The following is a 20,394-nucleotide window of genomic DNA, read 5'->3' as shown; positions in this document are numbered from 1 at the left end:
CAGTGGGAACCAGATGCTATCTTGCTTTCTTTCTATGCCTATAAACTACAGAGTGCATTGAAGACACCCATGTGCCAGTGAGGAAAGTTTCGGTGCTATTTTGGATCATCTGACCCATCTTCCTCTAGACTTCCTAGAAGAACAGGGGCCAATTTGATTCAAAACTTAATCTTGGCTTCCTTCTCTCCTACCCATGATGATTATTTTTCCTTATAAGCACCAAAGTGCATTTTATTGCCTATGATTGTACATTTTCCCCATTACTACAGTATGTATTATTGATGTTAACATACTCTGGAAACTTGAGTAATATCTTTTGGTCTTTGAGAGGTAGGAAGACAGACACCTCTGTCTGTGCATATTGCACACACAGTAGCACACTTAGTTGCATGCATACTCGTACAAGTATTTGCCCAAAAGCTTTAAAATTGATGTTGGGACTCAATCTATTAAGCTAACGGAGAAGAAAAAGTGGGACATAAATCTAAGGATGCAAAAGCTACAGCAGACCCTAGTAATAGAACATAACACCACAAACAGAAAGTACAGTTCAATCTCTAATAAACATAAAAAATTAAGTATTCCAAAAGTATGGAAATCAATGGCATTATAACAATATTCCATTAATAACAGTTTCTAAATTGAAGGAAATTTTGACGTTTTCTGCCATTTTGAACATCCAGATCATACACATGCAAAATCAAATATATGCAAGATCAGTTGTTTTAATAGTTCAAATTGTATTAACCATCTGGATCGTCACACTGTATTCCTTATGAAATCTGTCATGATTCTGGAATATTTATTTATGTCTCTCATTGTTTCTAGTCATCCATCAAAATCATCCAAGACCAGCCATGCCATAAATCAATTATACTTTTAAATTGAGTAAGATGAAAGGCCTGTTCATAGGTAACCTTCGACTAATTTAATGAGCTTCTATGCCTGTTCATTTTGAACTACTAAAAAATAGACTAAGAATGAATATGTTTTCTATACCTACTGACTTAAGAAAAACTGAGATGAGGATAAAAACAAGAAAACTACCAAAGAAATTTTTGTGTTTCAGAATGTCTATTTCTTATGATCTCTAAACATAAGACACACCACGTGGTAAATATTTATCAATTTGATTTAATGGTAAATTATCCTGACAGTTGAATATAAAGAATACATGGGGGTATCTCTTGTTTCTATCATAATCCATTTCTCTGTTGTGTTGTTCACCAAGCTACCTTCTGACCCCAATTTGTTTTTCTAACTTCAATGTTCAGAGAGAAATGCCTTATCTTCTTAAGGCTAGCCTTTAACTTAGATGGAGATGGCTCCTACTGTACATAAACCATCACTTTTATTTGTCCATAATTGTATTTGGAATGTTGTTCCTGCTAAACATCTCTGCAGACATCATCAAAATATGGCTTAGGGTTGTTGGTGTTGTTGTTAGGTGCCATTGAGTCAGTTCCGACCCATAGCAACCCTACATACAGCAGATCAAAACACTGTCCGGTCCCACACCATCCTCACAATCATTGCTATACTTGGAGCCATCACTGCAGCCACTGTGTCAATTCATCTTGTTGAGAGTCTTTCTCTTTTTCACTGACTTTCTAATTTACCAAGCATGATGTCCTTCTCCAGGGACTGGTCCCTCTTGATAACATGTCCGAAGTATGTAAGATGAAGTCTTGCCATCCTCGTTTCTGAGGAGCATTCTGGCTGTATTTATTCCAGGACAAATTTGTTCCTTCTTCTGGCAGTCCATGGTATATTCTTTGCCAGCACCATAATTCGAATGTACCAATTCTTCTTCAGTCTTCCTTATTTGTGTCCAGCTTTCACAAGAATATGTGGTGATTGAAATACCATGGCTTTGGTCAGGTGCACCTTAGTCCTCAAAGTGACATCTTCGCTTTTTGACACTTTAAAGAGATCTTTGCAGCAGATTTGCAATATGTCATTTGATTTCTTGACTGCTGCTTTGAGTGGATCCAAGTAATATGAAATCCTTGACAACTTCAATGTTTTCTCTGTTTATCGTGATGTTGCTTTATGAATTTTTCTTTTCTTTTTTTTTTTTATGTTGAGGTATAATCCATACCAAAGGCTGTGTGTACTCTTTGATCTTCATCAGTAAGTGCTTCAAATCCTCTTCACTTTTAGCAAAATAGGTTGTGTCGCCTGCATATCAAAGGTTGTTAATGAGTCTTTCTCCAATCTTGATATCAAATTCTTCATATAGTCTAGCTTCTTGGATTATTTGCCCAGCATACAGATTGAATAAGTATGGTGAAGGGATATAACCCTGATGCACACCTTTCCTGATTTTAAACCATGCAATATCCCCTTCTTCTGTTTGAATGAGTGCCTCTTGGTCTATGTACAGGTTCCTCAAGAGCACAATTATATGTTCTGGAATCCCCATTCTTTGCAATGTTATCCATAATTTGTTACGATCCATACAATTGAGTGCCTTTGCGTAGTCAATGAAAATGCAGGTAAGCATCTTTCTGGTATTCTCTGCTTTCATCTAAGATCTGTCTGACATCAGCAATGACATCGCTGGTTCCATGTCCTCTTCTGAATCTGGCTTGAACTTCTGGCAGTTCCCTATGGATGTACTGCTGTAATTTTTTCAAATTATCTTAAGCAAAATTAACTTGTGTGTGATATTCATGATATTGTTCAATAATTCCTGCATTCTGTTAGATCGCCTTTCTTTGGAATGGGCATAAATATGGATTTCTTCTAGTCGGTTGGCCAGGTAGCTGTCTTCCAAATTTCTTGGCATAGATGAGTGAGCACTTCCAGTGCTGCATCTGTTTATTGAAAGACCGCAATTGGTATCCTGTGAATTCCTGGGGCCTTGTTTTTCGCCAATGCCTTCAGTGCAGCTTGGACTTCTTCCTTCTGTACCATTAGTTCTTGATCATAAACTGCCTCCTGAAATGGCTGAACATTGACCAATTCTTTTCTATACAGTGGCTCTGTATTCCTTCTACCTTCTTTTAATGCTTTCTGCATCATTCAATATTTTATCCATAGAATCCTTCAATATTGGTATTTGACACTTGAATTTTTTCTTTAGTTCTTTCAGCTTGAAAGTTAGGGTTGTACAAATGGTTAAGCGCTGAACTAACCAAAGTTTGGTGGTTCGAACCCACCCAGAAGCACCTCAGAAAAAGGCCTTCTGAAAGGTCACAGCCACGAGTACCCTACAGAGGAGCTCTACTCTGAAACACAAGGGTTTACTGTGAGTCAGAATGGACTCGATAGCAACTGGTTTTGTTTGGTTTCGGCCTGCTTGTCACTCATTATGCACACTCACCAAACAACCCCTGATTGGTGATGGCCTGCATCAGCTGGATAAATTGTCATCACTTGGACTGATTTGGAAAATCACTTAGTATAGGAGGGAATGGATCGTCACAGTAACTTGAAACCATGTTCTTCTTGCCTGGTCTTTTATTTCGTTGTAGACTTATTCCTACCCAGGCAACGTGAGACTTGATATGGAGATCATGGCAGTAGAGTAACAATATATGAATTTTAATGAATAAAGCATCCGGCGCACAATTAGCGACAAAAGTTGTGGGAATATAGACTCATACATTGACTTTACAGGCCATTAACAAGTAGGCTCTGAACAAAAATAACCACGTATTCAGAAGCAAGGCTCTGCCCCAGAAATGATGCATTTGCGAGAGAAAGTGTACTCCTTAGCATTTCCTAAGCAGCCTGGAATGCCTGAGTAGACGTAAAGTGATACAGAAGTGTCACGCTGACCTTTTGTAAAATCTAGACAAAAGAAGTCCTGGAGCAAGGTGTGTTGAAAGCAAATTTACAGCCCGGCTCAGGGTGAACAGTGGTGGCTAAGCTGGAGGAAAAAGGAACAAGGAACACACAGAGGTGGGTTCTCCCCTTGAAACAAGCATTGTACTGGGAAAGTTTTCTTGTCTGAAAGGGAAACAGCTCTCTCCTCTCTCTTATCTGTGTCCTCCTTTTTCACTCTTGCCTACTTTCCAGGGCAGTCCATGAAGCCCTCAGGGAGGCCCACCTCAACTCAAGGCGGCTTGAGTTGCAGTCACATCCATTGCAGCCTCTTTTCATGGCTGAAGCCCCACTAATCTCTAAGCAGGTGTGGGAATTGTGGAGTCTCTTCCCTGTGGTTCATAATCCCCTAATCTTGTCTTTTGGCAGGCAGGTAATAGAATTGTATTAAAGTTTTTTTAAAAATAAATAGTACCTAACAGTAAACGTGCTCAACTCTTAACTGAAAGGTTGGCAGTTCGAGTCTATGCATAGGCACCTTGGAAAAAAGGCCTGGCAATTTACTTCCAAAAATCAGCCATTGAAATCCCTATGGAGCATAGTTACTCTGACACATATGAGGTCACCATGAGTGGCAACTAGTTTGGTTATGAGTCACTGAAGATGGTTTTCAAAGGCTACCTTTTATACCGAAGATTTGTATTTTATCAAAATGCATATATACATTGTTTATGCTGTTGAAAGTATACTTTCTTCTATTATTTTAGTCTCCTTTTTGCATAATAAAAGTTGGCTCAGTGGAATGTTATCTTCTTCAAGAGCACAAATACAATTCGTTACTTCTCTTCAGACTCCACTGATTCAGAATTTGTGACCATTCCACTAGAGTTTGGTTGACATTTATTTTTGTACCATTTATTGAAAGAAGATTTACTAGGCAAATTAAGAATGGAAATGAGAGGACAAGCAGGAAGGTTTACTATATTTAAGAGGAAACACTTTTCAAGATTCTTAATAGCACTTATTTGCCTTTAAACAATTAATGGAATAATTATACCAAGCCATCTCGTTAATTAAAGAAAACCCAGCAGGATCTTTATTTGGCAACAGTTTATTAGCAGAGTATCTCTTCTCAAGGGAAAATTGGTAAGAAATATGCCTCCTCCCAAATTCTATTTACCCCCTTTCAGTCATCTTAAATGTTTCTCAAACTTAGAGGTAATCATTCCAATATGCTATAGCCAGCTGTATAAGGTAGCATGCAAATAAGTGTCAGTCTATCACACAGTTACCTCTAGGCCCCTGTGATCCTGGGAGGCAGCCCCCATCCTAGTAGATGCATAATTAGCTGGACCTAAAGGAAGGGGCTCTCTGACTGATCCAAGGGGCTCGAGGTCCATTTCCATGACCCAGTCTTCACCAGTCCCTTGCCCTGAATCTGCATGTTCTGTTCTAATTCTCTTTGTATCTGTCTTGTGACCTGCCCCAGTAGACAGGACTTCTTGCCTCTCTCTCATTGATACTGGCTTAGAGGGATGGCCCCTGGAGACCTAAGAAGCTACAAGTTCACATTCCAGGGAAAGCTGAGTGCCAGCACAGTGACGTGATGAGGTCAGTGTCTAAGGCTGGGGTCATTAATTTCATCATAGTGGGAAGCTCAGGACAAAGTCCAGAAAATGGAGATTCCACCATGTTTTATTCACTCATTTAGCAGAGCTTAGGGGTTAGGAGCAGGCAGGGCCTCTGTCATTTTCTAGCTGTGTGGTCAATTTAAATTAGCCTCTCTGTGCCTCAGTCTTCTTTGTAAAATGGGAATAATAATGCCTTCTTATAGGGTTGTTACCAGTAAAAATGAACAATAAAACAGAACAAAAACTGTTGCCGTCTAGTCAACTCTGGCTTGTGGCAATCCCATGTGTGTCAGAGTAGAACTGTGCTCTACAGGGTTTTAATGGCTGATTTTTTCCCCCCAAGTAGATCACCAGGCCTTTTTTCTGAGGCACTTCTTGGTAGACTCAAACCTCCAACCTTCTGGTTAGTAGCCAAGTGAGTTAACCGTTTGTACCACCCAAGGACTCTAGGCAGGGTTGTTACCAGGGTTAACCAATGAGTTTACAGATGAGTTAACTCATTTACAAATGAGTGAATATTTTTAAGGTGCTTAGAACAGTGCCTGATACAGAAAAATCACTTTATAACTGTTGAATATAATAAATTCATTCATTCAATATTTATTGAGTGCCTACTCTTCTAGATGCTGAGGATACAGAAGTGAACAAAAAGTCAAAAATCCCTGCCTTCTTGATGCTTCTAGTGGAGGGAGGCAGACAATAAACATAATAAATAAGTACATGTTATAGAACATTACAAGATAAGTGCTATAGAGAACCATAAAGGTGGGGGGGGAGGTAAAGGTGATGAGAGCTGGCAGATTTACAGCCTTAAACAGGAGAGTCAGGGTAGGTTTTTCTGAGCAGACTCAAAGGAGTTAAGGGAATGAGTCAAACAAAAATCTGACAGAAGAGCCTTTTAGGCAAAGGGATCAGCTGGTGCAAAGGCCCTGGGGTATGAATTAGGAACAGTGCGATGGGATGGCAGAAATTCAGCGAATTTTGAGAGGGATAGTGGTAGGAGGTGAAGCCAGGTGGGAATGGAGGGCCAGAATGTGTAGGTTCTTTAAAGTCATTGTAAGAACTAAGGCTTTTATTTTGAGACAAAAGGAGAGTTGTGTTCCAGGACAAAGACCTCAGGCAGAACCGTTTGTAATCTCTGTCCCTTCACCACAGCTGCTCTTGTCACTCACCAGGCTTAGGTAAAGGTGACAGATCTCTGTGAGAGGAACGGGACAGCCACAGATAACCTAAGAAGCAGAGCATGGAAACTGGGACAGGGCCCATATGTCTATTCTAGGCAAGGGAATAGGAATAGGAAGCTAAGCTAAGAACACTGCATTCCCTGTCATGCTAAAAGCAGAGTGTAAAAATGTAAATATATTCTCATATCATATCCTAATTAGACGGTTTCCCATAATTATCAGAACCTTCAAGTAGATGCTATTCTGCTCACTGTCAAGTGCCAAGCCACAGTTCTTCATTCCTAGTCTTCAATGCTTCCCTGAACAGACAAGCTTCCAAAAGTGGCTTTGAGAAGATGAGAAACCATGTTAGGGTTGATGTTGTTTATCTGTAGTAAAGGAAAGAAAAACAGCAGATATGGAAAGAATCATCTTACATTTGACTTTTTATATACTTTCCAAGATAAATTTAAATGGAAATCCAGAACACTTAAATGTTTTTATTTATAGGTTTACAGGATATAAACCCTACAATGGTTGCTTATCTTGGTCTTCTGCTCAAATTCATCTTGCTGGGAAGTAAGATCATCGAACATGTTGCAACAATTTTGATAAACTGTTCTCTTTTTCTCCAAATTTGATAAATGTCTGGCTCAGAAGTCCCTGGAGAAGAGTATGAAGATAGTGAGAATTGGATCATTTTTCACTTTTTCTGGCTGCTAAGCCAAAATTCTCTTATTTGCCTTTTTCTGAACTTTGGGCTGCATGTAATGGAGTGACCAAGTGGGATACTATCAAAGAGATTAGGGACAAAATAGTACTATCTTCCCCTGTCTGTCAACTAAATGTCGAGTGTTCAAGATGTTAAGAAAAACATATGGGGTATAATTGATTCTACTACTTAAATGTTGACTTCTTCGGGTGTTGAGGAGAGAGACTAAAACAATGGTGCCATGCTGTGATAAGGAGGGTTGTGAAGATAACGCTCATTCAGGCAATGTGCACTGGGCATCCTAGGCCAGGGCCAGATTCAAAGAAGTTGAGTGGCATTATTTGCTTCAGTTATATTTTGTCCGTTGGAAAGAGAACCTACCCAAGTAAATTTATTGTTAATCTGAAATGTCAGTCTTACAAAATGTGGCTAGCCACCATAGTGGTTATATATTAAAAAACATAATTAAAAAAAAAGGTGTTGGCAGTTGACAGAAACATAAAAATGAATTCTGGCTCTGGCTAGGGCCAAATCATGTTGAGATTTTATTTCATTCCTTTACTTTTCTGAATATCACTGAGTCAAGAGAAAGCGTAATTCCTCATTTCAGACTTTTTTTCCTGGAGATTTTCCCAAGCAATTAGTTATTCTCTCTTGCCTTCTCTCCTCCTCTACTGCAAATCCTAAACTTAAATTAAAAAAAAAAAAATCTCCAGCTATCATTTGATGGAAGTTGTCAAGGATTTCATTTTACCTGGATCCACAATCAATGCCCACGGAAGCAGCAGTCAAGACACCAAAGGACGCATTGCACTGGGAAAATTAGCTACAAAAGACTTCTTTAAAGTGTTAGAAAGCAAAGAGGTAACCTTGAGGATTCAGATGTGCCTGACCCACACCATGGTGTTTTCAATCAGCTCATATGCATGTGAAAGCTGGACAATGAATAAGGAAGACTGAAGAAGAATTCATGCAATTGAATTATGGTGTTGGTGAAAAATATTGAGTATACCATCAACTGCCAGAAGAATGAACAAGTCTGTCTTGGAAGAAGTATAGCCAGAATGCTCCTTAGAAAGGAGGATGGCGAGACGCCGTCTCACATGCCCTGGACACATTATCAGGAGGGATCAGTTCCTGGAGAAGGACATCATGCTTGGTGAAGTAGAAGGTCAGTGAAAGAGAGGACGACCCTCAACGAGACTGACTAACGCAGCGGCTGCAACAATGGGCTCAAACATAGCAATGATTGTGAGGATGGTGCAGGACTGAGCAGTGTTTCATTCTGTTGTACAGAGGGTCATTATTAGTTGGAACCTACTGGAAGGCACCTAGCAACAACAACAATGCATCATTTGATGACCTAGTAAGGGTAGTTCACATATATAGTTAACCCAAAGCTTTAAAAAATTTTGTCCTTTTGAATGATGCAGATGTTGTGCCAATATTTATATTTGTTGCTCAGGTATTTGACCAGGCTTATTTATGTTCGAAAATTAAGACTAAAGACTAACTACTTATGTTTCACAAAAACTTAAAGGGGGCATGGCATTCCCTATGATGTGCTGGGAGGCAATTTTGATTGACCCATTATTTTTTGGCAAAAGAGCTGACATTTGGGAAGAGGGTACTAGATGTCCAGCAAAATGCCCATCCTATACAACCTTGGACATTTATGTAGATGGAAGAAACGAAGCACTCCTGGATGCTCCATTTCATGGAGACCTTCATCCCTCTGTCCTGCAGAAAAATGAGCAGCAGCGGGTGACTGCAATCGTCTCAAGCTTCACGACTTTTATTCTAGATTCAGGATTAAGAATGGTCCTCAGTGAACCTTTTTCTAAAATTTTGCTTTTGTTTGTTTCATTTTATTAATTATTCACACTGGGTCCTCAGTGCAATTTTGATCCATAGCTCCTTCAAAGGAATATAACTCCATCCCAATTTTGCTTCCAGACATTCGGGATGACCAAAATTGGATGAAGACAGCTGTAAGCAAATACTCCAGTGAGTTCAACGGTGTGGTTGAGGATGATGTAGATGGTAAGTCATGTTCTGGGGAACCACCTAATGAAATGCCTCATCTAATTTTTTTAAATTGTGTTTTAGGTGAAAGTTGACAGCACAAATTAGTTTCTCGTTCAAAAATTTGTACACAAATTGTTTTGTGACATTGGGTGTAACCTCCACAATGTGTCAGTACTCTCCCCCTTTCCCTTTCCACCCTGGGTTCTCTGTGTCCATTTGTTCAGTTTTCTTGTCCTTTCCTGTCTTCTTGTCTTTGCTTTTGGGCAGGTGTTGGTTATTTGGTATTATATAGTTGATTGAACTAAGAAGCACATTTCTCACATATGTTTTTATTTGTTTTATAGGCCTGTCTAATCTTTGGCTGAAGGGTGGATCAAGTCCGAATTTTAACAGAATGGTGCTTGACATTAAGGTTCCTAGGGGCGCGACACAAAGAAAAGGATGTTAATATTGGATTTGTTCTCAGAGTGGTCTGCTCATCCAGCTATTATTTCCTTGTCTAATTTTTTCACTCTCTTCCTTCATTTCCCCTATATACCTGTGATCCCCAAATTTAGATACCCACATCTCTTGGAATACAGATATATATTTTCAATATCTCTTGATGGTCCCCACATGAATCAAATATTAAAAACCAGTCTATCTTTCCACCGAATCTATTGAATGCCCTGTATCTTGTCTTGGCTAATGGCCTCACTATCTCATTCTGCCCCAAAGCTTCTGGTCTCTCACCTCAATCACCTCCCCTGGTTGGCTCTGTCTCAGAAATGTGCCCTGAATTCAGCCTTTTCTCTCCATCCTGCCTTCCTCTGTTTTAGTCCAGACATTCAAATTATGGGCCACCTGGGCATGCACTGTTTCCATTCTTACCTGTCCTCCACTGTTCCTTCTTTATTTCAGATATCCTCCAAAGAGTAGTCAGAATTATCTGTCTCAAAACCAAATTTGATCAGGTCATCAGCCTACTTAAAGGCATGCTTTCTATTTCTACCACTTACAGAATGAAATCCAAATGACTTTATTTAGAAAACTAGGTTCTTCTCTGTCTAGTCCCAACCTTCCTCTGAGTTTCTGTTTGTCTGTCTGACCCCCCTAAAATCTAGTCAGACTGAACTCAGGCCTCTGTGATGCTCAATAACCCCAAAACCAGTTACCATTGAGTTGATTCTGACTCATGGCCCCATGTATGTCAGAGAGAAATGTGCTCCATAGGGTTTTTATTGGGTGATTTTTTTGGAAGCAGATTTTCAGGCTGTTCTTCTGAGGTGCTTCTGGGTGGACTCAAACCTCCAAACTTTTGGTTAGCAGCCAATTGTGTTTAATTGTTTGCACCTCCCAAGGACTCTAGACCAACTCAAGTATCTCCACCTCTGGAAACCTCCCCCAACTCCCAGTAGAGAGTTAGCCGTGCCCTCTGTTGTAACCAGTTGTGCTTTTTTTACACATTCCCCTGGTGGCACAGTGGTTAAGAGCTAGCTTCTAAAAAAAAGGTTGGCAGTTTGAATCCACCAGTCTCTCCTTGGAAGCCCTATGGGACAGTTCTACTCTGTTCTATCGGGTCTCTACGAGTTGGAAGTGACTCAATGGCAACAGGTTTGGTTTTATTATACTATCATCTTTATGTATCACATAACACTCTAATGGGGCCCTGGTGGTGCCATGGTTAAGAGCGTGGCTGCTAACCAAAAGGTTGGTAGTTGAAATCCACCAGCCTCTCCTTGGAAACCCTATGGGGCAGTTCTAATCTATCTAATCCATTTACTTTTGGTTTTGTCACTTAAGTGTGAATGAGATCAGGGATTAGACTAGATCACAGAGCCTAAAATACAGTAGGTACTCAAGAAATGCTTTTATTTAAATTTAAAGCAAACTATGTACTGAAAGTGAAATCTAAATAAAGCACTGTGAGAGGTCTGAGGAAAGAGTGCTAACTATGTCTTAGTATGATTAGGCTCAGTGGGTCTAAAATGTTACCATAAGAAGCTGTTTGGAGACATGAGTATCTACCTCTTTTTGCTTCTAGGGACCATTAGTGAATGACTCAGTCATTACTAAATGACTTCTTAATTAAAATATGTTAGTGTTGAATAACTGGCAAGGCCAATGCAGTAATTCTCTCTTGTTATATGATTCTATTCATTTTTGATGTTGGCCAAAGACTTGTTATACTATTATTATTTAATGTTAATGATCAGCCTGCTTTGATATTAGGTAAGAGTATTGGCTTTAATAACATAAATACTGGATTAGCCCAGATTCAGAAGGGTAAATGAAACCTAGTAAAAAATGAGAATGGGAGAGAAAAGTGGCTAAAATTAGCAAAAATTTATTTTAGATTTTGAAACTTGTGTCCCATATTACTTAATTGTTCTTGCTTTTATAGGTTTTCCAAATGAGTGAAAAATTATTTTCAGAATTGAATACTGCTAAAATTAAAAGATCATCTGAAACCAGAGCATTTTAATCCCCCATGGAGGCACAAAAAAAAAAAAAAAGCCTATATGCTGATTTATTAAAAATCTTGCTGTTAGTAGAGTAGAGCAAAATCTGGATCTACTCATTCATTTCACTCATGTGATAGTTCTATCTAGCAACTATTTTCATCCAAGTATTGAGCACCTATTTTGTTCTAGGCACTGGGGCTAGGGTGATGAACAAGACAACCAAAGCCTTCCTTTTAGGGAGCTTATTTTCTTATGGCAAAGATCACTAATTTAAAAAACAACAACAAATAAGCACGGAAATATCAAATAGTAATAGATGCTATTAAGACAACAGGACAGGTTTACATGATGGAGAATTAATTACTGGCAACTTCTTTAGATTGGATGGTCAGGTCATTTAGTTTTCACATTTATTGAGCACCTCCTATGTTCTAGGTGGAAACCCTGGTGATGTAGTAGTTAAGAGCTAAGGCTTTTAAACAAAAGGTTGACAGTTCGAATCCACCAGGGTCTCCTTAGAAACTTTATCGGACAGTTCTACTCTGTCCTGTAGGGTCACTATGAGTTGGAATTGACTTGGTGGCAACAGGTTTTTTTTTTTTTTTAATGTGCTAGGCACTGTCATAGATACTATGAAATACAAAGACTAATGACACACAGTTCCTACTCTTCTGTAGTTTTCAGTCTGGCAGAAATAAAACATACGTATGGAAGCCAATAACTACACCAGAGTGTGATGATCACTGTTAAAGACCATTCCCTCCAAGCTGTGCTGGATGCCAGAACATAGAGAAGAGGAATCTAACAACTCCTGGAAAGCCAGAAAAAGCTTTCATGAAGAGGGACCTTGAGCTGAGACTTAAAAAGGCAGCAAAGGGAAATGGTAGAACTAAGCTTCTCAAATAGAAGGAACCTCATTTATAAAGGCACAGAGGCAGTGTGCATGGAAAATATGAATGGTCCAGTATTACCAAAGTTTAGAGAATGACTGTGTGTGCCACATGCATGTAGGTACTGGGGCCTGTGTGAGCACCTTTAAGGCAAACTGTTGTAGGAATTGACCTAGAGATAGCGGAAAGACCAGAGTGTGGGAAGCCATGTGTGTCAAGGTTAGGAATTGGATCTTTTAAGTCTGAAAATTATTTGGAATTTTACTTAAGGTTAAAAGCAGGAAAAGATAGAATAATCCAAATGGTACAGATATACATACTGAGATGTCAAAATACTTAAAGTGGGACTATTTACAATTATTAAATCAAATTATCTTATATTTTCAATAAAACCATCCTCAATTTGCTCTATTCTAACACTCTTTAAGTTTGTTTCTGCCCTCAGCACCCTATAAAAATTTTTTCAGTCTGAATTGTATATGTTTCCTTTCTTAAAATTTGGGTAAATTTAAAAAATTTGAACTTTAGAGGAATAGGTTTGTAAATCTTAAAGGTTTCTTAACATACCTTGATAAAGGGAGAGTAGAAAACTTTGATTGAATGAAGACTATTCCAAACCATGGTCAGGTATAGGTTTTTATCCTAAAGATACTACCCAACTTTGTTTGTACTGCTGATGCCTTTCACTTGAAAAGACCATATTTTCAAATAGAATGCAACATTTGCATCCGAATAGGCAGAATGGGTAAATTCATATCCATTTTATAAAATACTGGCTTTCCTGCCACAGGGCAATATACTCAGCCCAGTGCAATATACACAGTGCCCAAAACAACTGGTTTTATGCAAGATTGCACACTAAAAAAGAACAAAGTTTATGATGAAAATAGAGCTAAGGCAAACCACTCAAAACCTATGGAACTTTGTAAACGGAGCTCTAGCAAAAACAACAACAATCCTAATACACTACTGTTGTTAGGTTCCGACTCACAGTGATCCTACTGGACAGAGTAGAGCTGCCCCATAGGGTTTCCAAGGAGTGGCTGGTGGATTTGAATTGCCAACATTTTGGTTAGCAGCCGAACTCTTAACCGGTGCAATACCAGGGCTCCAAAGATGTCAGATTCTAATAAGGAAATGCTGGAGTAATATTGTTAGTTGCTGTTGCGTTGGCTCTGACTCATGGCACCAGAACAAAATGTTGCCCAGTGCTGTGCCATCTGCATGATCATTGGTGTAGGGGGGTCATTGTGTATTTTAAGTGCCTTCCAACCTATGGGGTTCAACTTCCAGCACTAGATCAATATTATTCTGTTGTGATCTGTAAGGTTTTAACTGGCTAATTTTCAGAAGTAGATCGACAGGCCTTTCTTCCTAGTCTGTCTTAGTCCAGAAGTTCCTCTGAAACCTGTACACCAAAGCACTTGAAACGCCAGTGGGATAACTTCTGGCATCACAGCAACATACAAGCCACCACAGCATGACCAAATGATAGACAGGTGGTGGGCAGTAATATTAGTCTTCTCACTCACTTAAACAAAGGCGAAGACAGCTCGATGGAAGGGATGTAAGGAGGGGGTAGGTTGCTGAGTTATAGAGACAAGGGTCCCACATTACATGACACAGGTAGAGAGAGAGCTCGTGTTTTACACAAAAAACAGTGATGCTGCCCATGAATTGCTTTGGTTTATCATCTTATGTTTGTGTCTTTTGCTCAAGGACTGGGGAGAGTTGCCTTATAAGATCTTCCAAGACAGAGCAAGTGTCAAAAAGAAGAAAGCAGACAATGGACAGTATTGCATCCCTTGAGGCTTGTGTTCAGCTAGGCCGATGTGCTTTATGCGCAGCTTCTGTTATTTGGGAAAAATCATCTCTAATTTCCATGTTACGCTGACATAATTACCCTATTTACAAGTGCCTGAGAGGTAATTTGTATGAAGGAAACACGTGAGGTAGTAGAACAGACAGTATATGCATAATACCCTAAACTCCACCTGATTTAACTAGTAAAATAATTTTAAAAGAGCATCACAGACAGCGATCGGGACATACAAGTATCTCAATGTACAAATGGTGTGTAATGTGTGCTGTGCCTCGGCTCACAGCATACCTGCTAGGTGCTCAGTGAATATTTGATGAGCAAATGAATGAATGAATAAGCAGTTCAGGGCTAAAAAAAAAATATCCTTCAGTCTGCAGAGTTGACTCAAAGAAGTCTTTGTTCTCACAGTGTTGGGCACTGCCTGGCCTGGCTGGAGGTTTCCCAAGAACTTTCCTGTCTCTGACCTCCAGCCTAGAGCTTTTTACTCAGCTCTACAAATGGACAAGCTTCCCTACCTGGTCATACATCCCACAAGCTCTGCCTGGCTGCTGTGACCCGGAGCATCCAAGTTTCCCTAGTTGTAGGTCAGGATTAGAAAAGTGACTCAGGAAGGAGCTTGTTGGAGAGCAGCAGATGGTTTCACCAATTGTCATATCATAAATGTCTAATCACCTTAAAAATTCTCTAGTCATTATATGATTAAGTCAAAGAGGCAGGTGCTCCCTCCATCCCACCTGGGCCCACTTGTGCAGAGCACCATTCCAACTATAGAGGGAATTCTCTTTATTTTGAGGTTGCGTTTGACTTTGATTTGTACTTGATTTCACCTGAACCCAAAAATAACATTCAGGAGATTGAGGGGAGGGAGTGAGAAAGCAGTTTGAGTCCTCCGTCTGTCCAGCACTGTAGCCGAGAGGTGATGCTCCTCACTGTTGAGGCCCCTGGCCTCGCCTGAGGGTTGTTTAATCTTCAGTTTCCGTTTCTTTGTTAAGGCTGTTCTGCAGTGCTCTTTCATGAGCAGGACTTTGCAGATTTTCCCATGATGCTGAGATCTTACAGCACTGAATCTTCCTCAATTAGTCTTCATCGAGTCAAGGCTGGAGGGCCTGTATCACTCGCAGTCTCTTTTCTATTCTGCATTTTCCAGTGATGTTTTCTGGACTCACTGTGATTTATAGCCCTGGAGGAAGTCAGGCCTGCAGCATTTTCATCGAATCCAGACTGTAACGTTGTTTGTCAAGCTGCCATTTACAGCTCGGAAAATTTTTTCTCTAATCTACTTTGCAGAAGGGTGATGTGCCCTCTCGCCTTAATTATGATCCCTGATGTATGCCTGAACGGTACGCCACCCCACTGCTTCCGGTCTTTGCCTTTGTGCACCACCAAACCAATGTTCAATCCACGAGCATGGCTCACAGTAACCTATCAGTGAGAGTAGGGTTTTACAATCGTATTTTGAATTTTCATGAGAAATTGATGACTTGAGATAGGGCTGTTTTCTTCTGTGGCTATGTCTTGAGGTGAAAAAATTTAAACGATAAATTAACCCTTTGCTTCTTTACATCCTAACTTCACCTTTTACTCATAAACCCGTGATTTGGAGGCTACTTATTTCAGAGCAAATGGTGGAATCTAAACCAGAGAGATAGTGAGGAAGTGGAGGGCAAATGGGAGCCACAGAGCAAACAGCACATGAAACCAGGCAGGAGGCAAGCAACCTGTAGCTAAGTAGTAACTGAAGGGGTAGGTATTGATCTTCTGCCGCCCCAGTGGTTGGCTCCCGGAAGGGGACTATGAGTATCCTGGTCAGGGCCTTATCCCGAGTAGGTGCGAAACAGCTTGCTTTCTACATCATAGTCTGATAAAGTGGCTGCTCAGCCAGGGACTACATTGACAGCCTTGTGGCAGCAAGATGAGAAAAAAAAAGGTCATGTGATTAGTCCTTGAGAATAGAATATGAGCAGAATTGTCTGTTTTCTGGGTTAAGGTCTTTACAATGGGTGTGCCTCTGCCATACTGTCTCTTTCCCCTCCATTACAGGGGAACACGGGATGACAGGGCTTTAATGCACATAGAGTCACATCGTGGAAGGATCCTGGTCCCTGAGACACTGAATAACAGAAAGCCACCACCAATGAGGATCACCTGCTTTGGACTGCTATGTGAAATAAACATTTCTATTATGTTAAGCCACTGAAATGTTAGTGTTTATTTCATATAGCAGCTTTTCTCACCCTAACTGATGCTGTAGGTATTCAACAAATGGAAAGAAAAGAAAGAAGGTAGAAACAGAAAGGGGAAAACGAAAGAATCAAAGTCATGATTATATCTAGCTGCAAAGAGGGCATGAGTAAAAATTACACTGTTCTCTCTTACAATTTTTAATGCTAGAAGCTTTTGGACTTAATATAATCTCCTATACCGAATTCATACAATTTTACACACAAACCTTTCCACTTTGCAAGGATTGGTAAATGTGTTTGTGGCTCTTTTTCTTCCATCTACTAATAGTGGTAAATGGAAAGCGGTAATGACATCTAATTTTTCAATACTGTGGGATATGCTGTTGTTGTTAGCTACCATTGAGTTGCCCCCTTACCTCCAGCCAATTCATGACCATCCCATGCACAATGAAATGCCACCCAGTCCTACACCACGCCCATGATTGGTTGTGGATTGGACCATTGCGATTCGTAAGTTTTTTAAATTGTGCTTTAAGTGAAAGTTCACAATTCAAGTCAGTTTCTCACACAGAAACTTACATACACATTGTTATGTGACCCTAGTTGCTCTCCCTACAATGTGACAGCACACTTCTTTTCTCTACCCTGTATTTCTCGTGTCTAATTTTTTTTTTTTATTCAACCAGCTCCTGTCCCTCTCTGCCTTCTCATCTCGCCTCCAGACAGGAACTGCCCACATAGTCTCATGTGTCTACTTGAGCTAAGAAGCACACTCCTTTCCAGTATCATTTATGTCTTATAGTGCAGTCTAATCTTCGTCTGAAGAGTTGGCTTTGAGAATGGTTTTAGTTTTGGGCAAACAGAGAGTCTGGGGGCCGTGACCTCTGGGATCCCTCCAGTCTCAGTCAGACCATTAAGTCTGGTCTTTTTACTAGAATTTGAGATCTGCATCCCACTTTCCTCCTGCTCCATCAGGGATTCTCTGTTGTGTTCCCTGTCACCGGTGGGAGCCGGGTACCATCTAGTTCTTCTGGTCTCAGGCTGATAAAGTCTGATTCATAAGGTTTTTATTGGCTGATTTTCGGAAGTAGATCACCAGACTTTTCTTCCTAGCCTGTCTTAATCAGGAAGCTCTGCTGAAACCTGTTCAGCACCATAGCAACACGAAAGCCTCCTCTGATAGACAGGTGGTGGTTGCGCATGAGGTGCATTGGCCAGGAATCAAATATAGGGCTCCTGCATGGAAGGTGAGAATTCTATCACTGAACGACCACCATGTTCTATAGTCGATATTTATATAGCAGCTAAAGTCAAATCCCGCATCTTGTTTTAATTTTGCTGCCATGTACATGCTACTATAGAATTTTCAGTATCGATGTGCAATTTAAAAATTGGTCATGTTTCATCAAATATTTACTGATAATTTGCTACTGGTATCTATCTCACTGTATTAAATGCTGTCACTGAATCAGCCTTGGATTCTATTCTCAAGACGTCTACAGTCCAACTAGTGCTTTTCTCCTCTGCCCCCAGCTCACTTTCCTTCAGCTACTCTGGCCTTCTTGCCCTTCCTTGGCTAAGCAAGTCCACTCCTGCCCAGGGCTTTTGTCCTTGATGCTCCATCTGTCTGGAATGTTCTTTGCCCTAATCTCTGCATAGTGTGTTGCCTCACTGTTTAGGTTTCTGCTAAAATGCTACTCTTTTGAGTGAATTTCTCTAAATAACCTTTCTAAACACTTTACTGCATTCTATTCCTGCTTTACTTTTATTCATAGTACTTATTTGTTTGGATTCTATCTTTCCCACAAAAATGTGAGGTACCTTAGGACAGAGATTTTGCCTGTTTTGTTCATTGATATATCCTCAGTCCTGAAAAGAATGCCTTACTCATATTGGGCTGCATTAATATTGTAGAATAAGTGAATAATGGAGGAACTACAACACTAAGTAGACTGCACTGAGGGGAGTTAGAGGAAAGAGAGCTTGTTGCGGGAAGGAGGAGGTGTTTGGTTCAGGTTTCAAATGATGGAAATAATTTAAACATGGAAAGACGGTAAGAGAAGGGTTTCTTCCTTCCATTGCCAACAATCTTGAATTCTAACAATTCTGTAATGTTCTTCCCACCACCTTGTGTCTCTCTTCCTCTCTATGTTGAATACTTTTGTGGAGCTAGAAAGTACACAGCAGATCGGCGTTGGTGTGGAACTGAATGAGTGTGGCTCATCGATAGCTCTAAAGATAGTTGCTGGGCTGCCCATAAATTCTGGAAAGGAAATTGTTCAGAGAGGTTCTGTAGTATAGACTGGATCACTTGGTTAGATACCAAAGCTTGTGCCAGAAATGTGAAACGTTCTTTCCTTTCTTAACTGTAGATAGTTTCATGGTTTTTTCAGGTATGATTTCATTATCTTTAGCTTGAACAACTCTTTCCTCTAATATCTGAAGTATTTTACACAGGGCAATTTAATATATTATCATCCCTCAGTTAAGATTCAGTGTAGGTGTTAAACTACTCCTGCTTTTTCTTTTCAGTCATCAGCAGATTGATGAGGGTCGTTAGTCTCCATGAATCACTTTAATGTTTATTTGCATTTTCCTTGATGAAAGAAAAGCAAAGGAAAATAATTGCAGTTTTCAATGTTCAGTGGGATATTTTAAGAGCTTTCTGCAGTAAATTGCAGGGATGTGACGAACCTAAAGAAGCATCACTCATTCCTCACATCTGATTGCTTTGTATCTCATCTTCTGTCACTTCATTACCAACACAAGATTGAAGAGCCTCGAATGGATTCTTACCCTTATGCTCTGTTATCCTCTCTTACAATGTTTAATGCCAGAAGCTTTAGATGTAAAAACTTAATATAATACCTTCTACACTGAATCCATACAATTTTATGCACAAATCCTTCTACTTTGCAAGGGTTGGAAAATGTGTTTGTGGCTCATTTTTTCTCCTTCTACAAACATACTGGTAGATAGGAAATGGCAGGAACGCTGGTGGTGCAGTGGTTAAGAGCACAGCTGCTAACCTAAAGGTTCGCAGTTTGAATCCACCAGCTGCTCCTTGGAAACCCCATGGGGCAGTTCTACTCTGTCCTATAGGGTTGCTATGAGTTGGAATCAACACGACAGCAACAGGTTTCAGGTTTTTTGGGAAATGGCAACAACGTCTCTTCTAATTATTCAGTACCATGTTATATAGTGGATATTTATATATAGTAGCTTAAAAAAAAAGTACACGCACCCATATTAGAAAAAAAAAACAAAGCAAACATGTGACACAGATTAATTATGTAGTTGCTATTAGCTTTTCAAGGGAACTCCTCTTCTAAGATTCACTACAGATTTTCTTTAAATAGTAAGCACCACCAGTGCCTTTAAGATAAAATTAGATTTGCCTAAATTGGATTTGTACACGTTATAGGAATTCATTCATTGTGCAAGGAAAACGCAAATCCATGTTTGCTTTGTTACATAAAGCATAAGCTGCAAATATGCATATGCTCTATCTAGAAGGTGCCAGACACCCAGATGTTTGGGAAAACTTGGATATTTGACCACGTGTTTGAGTACTCATCCAGCTGCTCAGCACAATGCATTTGTGGTTTGGAGGCTTGTAAGGCAGCAGGAAGGCAGAGGAACAAATACGCTGAGACACTCTCTCATCTTATTAAGATCTATAATGTCCCTTTACTGCTTGTGGGTGGTGGGGGAGCCCTACCATTTTAAACGGGCAATTTTAGAAATGAC

General features: G+C 39.9%; 1 protein-coding gene across 2 annotated transcripts in view; it reads right to left on the bottom strand.

Moving 5' to 3' along the window:
- Positions 1–20,394, bottom strand: part of KCNQ5 (potassium voltage-gated channel subfamily Q member 5) — a 628,816-nt gene that overhangs the window by 202,497 nt on the left and 405,925 nt on the right. Inside the window, exon 3 of one of the 2 annotated variants that reach the window (XM_064287960.1) lies at positions 6,838–7,228. The exons of the other annotated variant lie outside the window; for it this stretch is intronic. The gene's annotated coding sequence lies outside the window, so the exon portion shown is untranslated. The remainder of the gene's footprint in view (positions 1–6,837; positions 7,229–20,394) is intronic. 2 annotated transcript variants of the gene reach the window in all.

This window comes from Loxodonta africana, chromosome 1 (assembly GCF_030014295.1).
Source record: "Loxodonta africana isolate mLoxAfr1 chromosome 1, mLoxAfr1.hap2, whole genome shotgun sequence".
Lineage (NCBI taxonomy): Eukaryota > Metazoa > Chordata > Mammalia > Proboscidea > Elephantidae > Loxodonta > Loxodonta africana.
The sequence above is the reverse complement of the archived record's forward strand: the minus strand, read 5'-3'. Positions and strand labels throughout refer to the sequence as shown.